Below are 6001 nucleotides of genomic sequence, written 5' to 3' on the forward strand. Positions count from 1 at the left end.
CACATATAAAGTCTAATTTGTGTGCTAGCGTCCAGTGTTCTGGTAATCCTACTCGGAATTGATCAATAAAAGTTCGTGGATGTAATGAGTTTCCTTCTCGAAATTGTTGAAATTTTCTGATTGTGAGGAAATGATCGTTGTCGTACTTCGTCATAGTTCCATATGAAATTCGCGATTCTTCTCCACTTTTGTTTCTGATCATTTCTCCCGTCGTTCTTTCCGGTTGTGGTAGATCCATTCGATATCGTCCACTGTAACCTTCGCCTACCCGCAGTGCAGGCTGTCTGATTTCACGTATGTTACTTTCCGCCTGTGATTGGAATCGCAAATGCGTAATATCTTCGTTAATTTCTTGTTTCTCCGGTGCTGTTACAGATACGGATGTGGTTGCAGACTCTGTGCTTGTTCGATACACTTCACTACGCTCTTCAATGGTTTGCAACAACTCTGCTCGCAATTTCTGAAATTGTCGCTTCGTTTGCGCTTCTATTTTGACTATGCGGTTATCATATCTTTTCAGCGCTGCTTTTGTGGTACGTTTGTGTAACACACTGTTTTCGACAATTTCACGCGCTGTGCCTGCTGCTTGTCTAGTAATTACGTTTATTTGTTTCTTTAGTTTCTTGACTTCTTCGTGGGGGTTGTTACGTAATGTTTTCATCTCGTCCTCAGTGTCATTACGCAATGTTTGTACTTCCGCTTGTACCTTGTCAATGTCTGTTCTCAGTTGATTGTGACCTGTTATTAAGTTTCCTATCACTTCTCGAGATTCTTTTGCCTCGTCTTCAATATGACTTAGGTGTAACTGAATTTTTTTGTTTTGTTCTTTAATCTCACGCATTTGTCTCGTGGTTTCCGCATTCTGAATTTTAATTTGGTTCGCAATTTCTTTATTTTGCCTTGTCATGGTTTCCGTAATTTGTTGTAATAATTCTACCAGATTGGTGGGTCCTACTGCGTTTTCTTCCGACGTTCTACGCTCTGAGTTTTCGCCCAATTGTTGGTTTGCAACCGATTGCATTGAACTGTGCGGTGACATGTTTCTGTTCGCATTCCTTGTACTTTGTGGTGAGGGAGATCTGATTACTTGTACTACGGATTCTAAGTATTCAAGAGGCAAGTGAGAATCCTCATCGAATGTCTCACTACTTTCCTGCTCCTCTGTCGTATGCTGACCTATGTTTTCTGTGCCTTGGCGTACATTATCCTCGTTATGGTGCGTTATCTGTCCTATTTCTCGCGATACTGCATCGTCTGTTGTACTGTTCTCTATTCTCTGTCCATTTTCATGCTCGGTCTCTACCTCAGTTCGGTCAAAGTCTCGATATGCCATTGCTAATCTTTCCGAATCCCTTATTTTCTGTTTTAAAAGCACTTCACGCGCACTACTTCGCGTCAACATGCGCTCATACGATCTCACGCGTTTCATAAATTTTTTGTTCACATGACGTGACACTACCAAGACTGACAATCCATTCACTTACTTGTTGGGTCAGAACCAACTTGTCAACGATGTATCCGCCACCTGTGCGCTTAAATTGGAGAGAAAACTTAATTCTAACAATATTCAAAATTGATAACTTAATAATGCTATTGTTTCTGCTAGACTCATTTCTATTTTATACATTTACTATCTATCGCTGCGGCTACTGTTTTACTATGTATAGTTTCAAGAACAAAAAGATTTTTTTTTACTATGAAAATTTTTCAGCTAGTATTTTTCTGACCTAGTTAGGCATGTGGTCGGCCTTCAATCATGGTATTTTACCATCCTGGCAGGGTCGCCATTTTCTAAACATTCATGGTGGTGTCTGTTTGTGCTATATCGTGTCTCGCTACCACTTTCACGCAACGACGCTCTGAGCATGCTTTTTAGGGAATTAACTAGTTTGAACCTGGGACCTGTTGTTGGTAAGGAGACGCTAGACCACACATGACATGTAGAATTCAGAAGAGTTCAGTGAGACTAGCGATGATATAACCAAATACTAAATGATCTCAGCGTCAGCTCCACTGCACTCCCTGTAAAAGAATCTTAATACTAACTAAATTTAGTGGAAAGGGTTCAAGGCTTTCCTATTTTTAGTTAGCTGGTAAAATAACGTCGAAAAAGCAGTTAAGTTTCCCATTGGAAATTTTATTCTACTCACAAAACCTCGTTTATAAATTGCACTATTGATAAAAGGAAATGTTTTAATACAGGATGGTAAAAACCAACAGCGTCCAACAAAAATGTGAACGAATATTCCCTGAATGGGTTTCCAAGTTCTACAATCGATCGAAGGATGACCTATGCCATTATCACATCTATAATGTAGGTTTAAATTAAGTTTCACAAAAGAGAAAACTATCAAAATGGTCTACAGTGACCCTCAATTATCTTTACTTACTTATCTAAATCGTCGTAAAATACAGTGGCTGAAGTGGCTTCTCAATAACTATATAACAAAAATTATCGCGTTTCAGATTTTTACTTCAAGTGGCAAATGTGAACACCATGAGTTTTAATTAACGATCGAGACTAGTATTACGCAAAAAGGGGGTGTAACAGATGAGTCTTCTGCAGTTCTGAGTGAAGCGTGTGTTCATTACCTTGTCGGTGTTTAAGCAGCGTCAGGGCGGCAGCGGCCGGCGCAGCAGCCATCCAGCTCGCCGTCTCGGAACCAACTCCTTCTAACTTCTCCTTACTACAATTTTTCATCTGACCAATCAGGGTCTCAATGTTAAGCTTAAGCTCCGCCTACAAAAATTCTGTCTATCCAATGAGAAACGTTATACTTTTCGTGGTGGGGCAATGTTTTTTAAAGTTTGCAATGTAACAGAGACGCTAAAAAGTCTCACGCTAAAACCTGCAGCTGATGTGGTCCTTTTAGCGTTATCGTGAGATCTATACTGTTCTTCTGGAGGGCTCTATCTTTTAACATGGGCTGGAGGATTGTCCTAATGTAACAGAGACGCGAAAAAGTCTCACGCTAAAACTTGCCGGTGGTGTCGTCCTAATGGTTAGCTGGCGACGTGGGTGTCCAGTCTGTCCCTTATCGTAGGGCCTTCTAGCTTAACACGGTTCTGCTCTCGGCTTCTGTCCTCGTTTCTCCCCTCGGAACTGCGTCTGCCTCACGGTGGGAAGGTACGACATGCATTTAGGCATTCTTGTGTTAGTCTGTGGCATTCCATTTCCTCACTCGTTACTCGTATTACTTTGGTTAATTTAATGTCACGATTTATTCGGAGCTATGTGACATACTAGTAGATTTGCTTATTATGTCAGGGTTTTCATGTAAGGTGTTGGATTTGCCTGACACTTTACATATCACCACCCTTTGAACTTAATTTTTGCACTGAATTTAGGCAATGATTGAATCGTTGTCTAAGTCAGTCAAAAATTTTCTAATTTATCTAAATTTTGTTGCGCACTGTTCAGCCACATTATTCTGTTCTTTTCTAGTTTGTATTACTAATTTATATTTTTATATTCTTCCACATTGTAATTAAAAATGACAAGAGAAGAATATTTTTATGCTATTATTAATTTTTAATTATTTTCTTTCTTTATTTAAGTGTGAAGTTTTTTTTTAAGGAAGTTTGTTATCGAAAGTGAGGAGTCTTTCACATCGATTTTCTTAGAAATATTAATTTATAAATTTAGTAATGAAGTAAAATCTATTCCTAACACATTTTCTAAATATCATGTACAAGTAAAATGTTTTTGTTTCTAGACACTCATTTCCACATTGTTACACTAACAAATAAGAATTATTTGCAAGAATTGCTTTGACAAAGAAATATACATACACAAGAATTGAGATATCATCCTAGCAAATTTTACAAATGCTAAAAAATTGCTTTGACAAAGAAATATACATACACGCATATTGAGGTATTATCCTAATAAATGGTACAAATGTTAAAGAAAGGGAAAACATCCAACAAGACAATTTTTTATTCTTTGTTTTTATAAGGAGAAAATAAGTAAAATACAGTTATTCTTTTATGCTACGTCACATGTGAAAACTTCTGGATTTGGACGGGTTAGTCCTGTAACTGAAATATCAGATCTGAAGATGGTTCTGAATGAACCGAAACCGGTCATATGAATAAAAATATTTGCAATCAAGACGGTTTTTAAGTAACAGTACAATCTTTTTCTCATGGTAACCTCCCCGTTGGCAGTCCCCTCCCGGAGATCCGAATGGGGGACTATTCCGGAATCTTTTGCCAATGGAGGGATCGTCATGACACTTCTTCAACTATAGGCCACATGTCCTGTGGATACACGTCACGTGTTTTTAATGCAGTGGTTTGCATTGCCTTCTGCATCATCATGTCGTTGATCATTGCTGATTCTTCCGCCTTTAGGGGCAATTTCCCACCCCTAGGACAAGAGAGTGCCCTGAACCTCTTTCCGCTCCTCCGCCCTCTTTGACAAGGCTGTTAGCAGAATGAGGCTGACTTCTTATGCCGGAAGTCTTCGGCCGCCAATGGAATTACTAAAGCTTTAATAAGGGTTGATTTTTCCCACTGTGTACAAACTTTAGGGAATGATCGATGAGAGTTTACGGAACAAAAAAGGCGTAATGAACTTACGTCCGGAAATGCATGGCTTCCATGCTAGTGACTGTTTAGTCAGACATGCATTGTTACAGAGACAGCGGTCCAATACTCGCTGTACCGTGCTGCCACAGTCAGAGCAACTGTTGAAACTGCTTTCCCTGTCCCTCAACGCATGCGTGTACGCACCATAGCATGTTCTGTCTCACACGTTCACATCGGCCAGGCTGCATCCGAACTGTGTCAAACGCAGCATGCATAAGCTCCTCCATTGTTTCCACATATGGAATGGGCTCTGCATACACGATACTTTTTGAGGGGGCCCAGTAACCAGAAATCGCACCGGTTGCGATCCGACAATTCAACTGGACGCCCTCGTCCGATCCATCGACCAGTGAAACAACGACTTAGATGCGTCCGGACGTCAACGGCAAAGCACCGTCATGTAGCAGCAACATAAGCTTCCGAATCACCAGTGGCACTTCCTCCAACTGGGGGCGCAAAGTCACCCGCAAGGAACGCCGGTGCTTCCCGTTTGTTTGGCGACATGGAAGGAAGACTGGTCGCAAAGAACGGTCGCCAGTTATCCAGGCCCACACTTTCCGGCTACACCAATGCTGACGATTCGCTGTCACCATATTATAGGTCTTCTGTGTACTATCCCGCAGATGACTGTTATGAAAGGTGAAGATACCACTCCGCTTAAAGGTGGCCTCATCTGTGAATAGGATGAATGACACAAATCACACAATAGCGGTTGCCTGGTGAAGAAACGAGTGATAGAACTGCTCCCGATTAGGGAAAGTCTGTTCCTGGTACGCCCTGCACACACTGTAAGCTGTGCAAAATTCTCTATGTCAAATGTTACCAGCCTTATCACTTACAGCAGGCTGTTCCAAGCCGTTTTCGGTGGAACCACACGGAAAATCGTGCACGGTAGCAGTTGCAGAATGTTTGTTTCCAAGGGAGGTACAGGCGATTGAAAGGGTTTGCCTGTCGAAGCAAACAATGTCTCGTCGAATCCTGGACATGGCAGCGGATTTAGAGACACGGCTCAGGAAAAAGCCGGAGAGCTTTGTTGCATTTCCGCTAGCGCTTGACGAAAGCACCGACATATCGGACTGTGCTCAACTTGCAGTCTTTGTGCATAATGTCGAAATGGAGCTGCAAGTAACTGAAGAACTCTCGGATGTGGTACCACTCGATTACACCGCAACAGGACGTGACATGTTTGAAGCTGTTTGTGAATCAGTGGACAATATGAATTTGACGTGGGATATTCTGTAGCTACAGACGGTGCACCACAAATGATAGAGCGTCACTAAGGTTTTGCTTCTCATTTGAAAAATAAAGTCAGGGACGAATTCGGGAAAGACATTTTGAGACACTGTGTGCTGAAACAGTACAGCTAGGTGGCGTAATGAAAGATGATGTGAAGTGTGTTAATTTTGTG

Source organism: Schistocerca gregaria, chromosome 9, assembly GCF_023897955.1.
Source record: "Schistocerca gregaria isolate iqSchGreg1 chromosome 9, iqSchGreg1.2, whole genome shotgun sequence".
Lineage (NCBI taxonomy): Eukaryota > Metazoa > Arthropoda > Insecta > Orthoptera > Acrididae > Schistocerca > Schistocerca gregaria.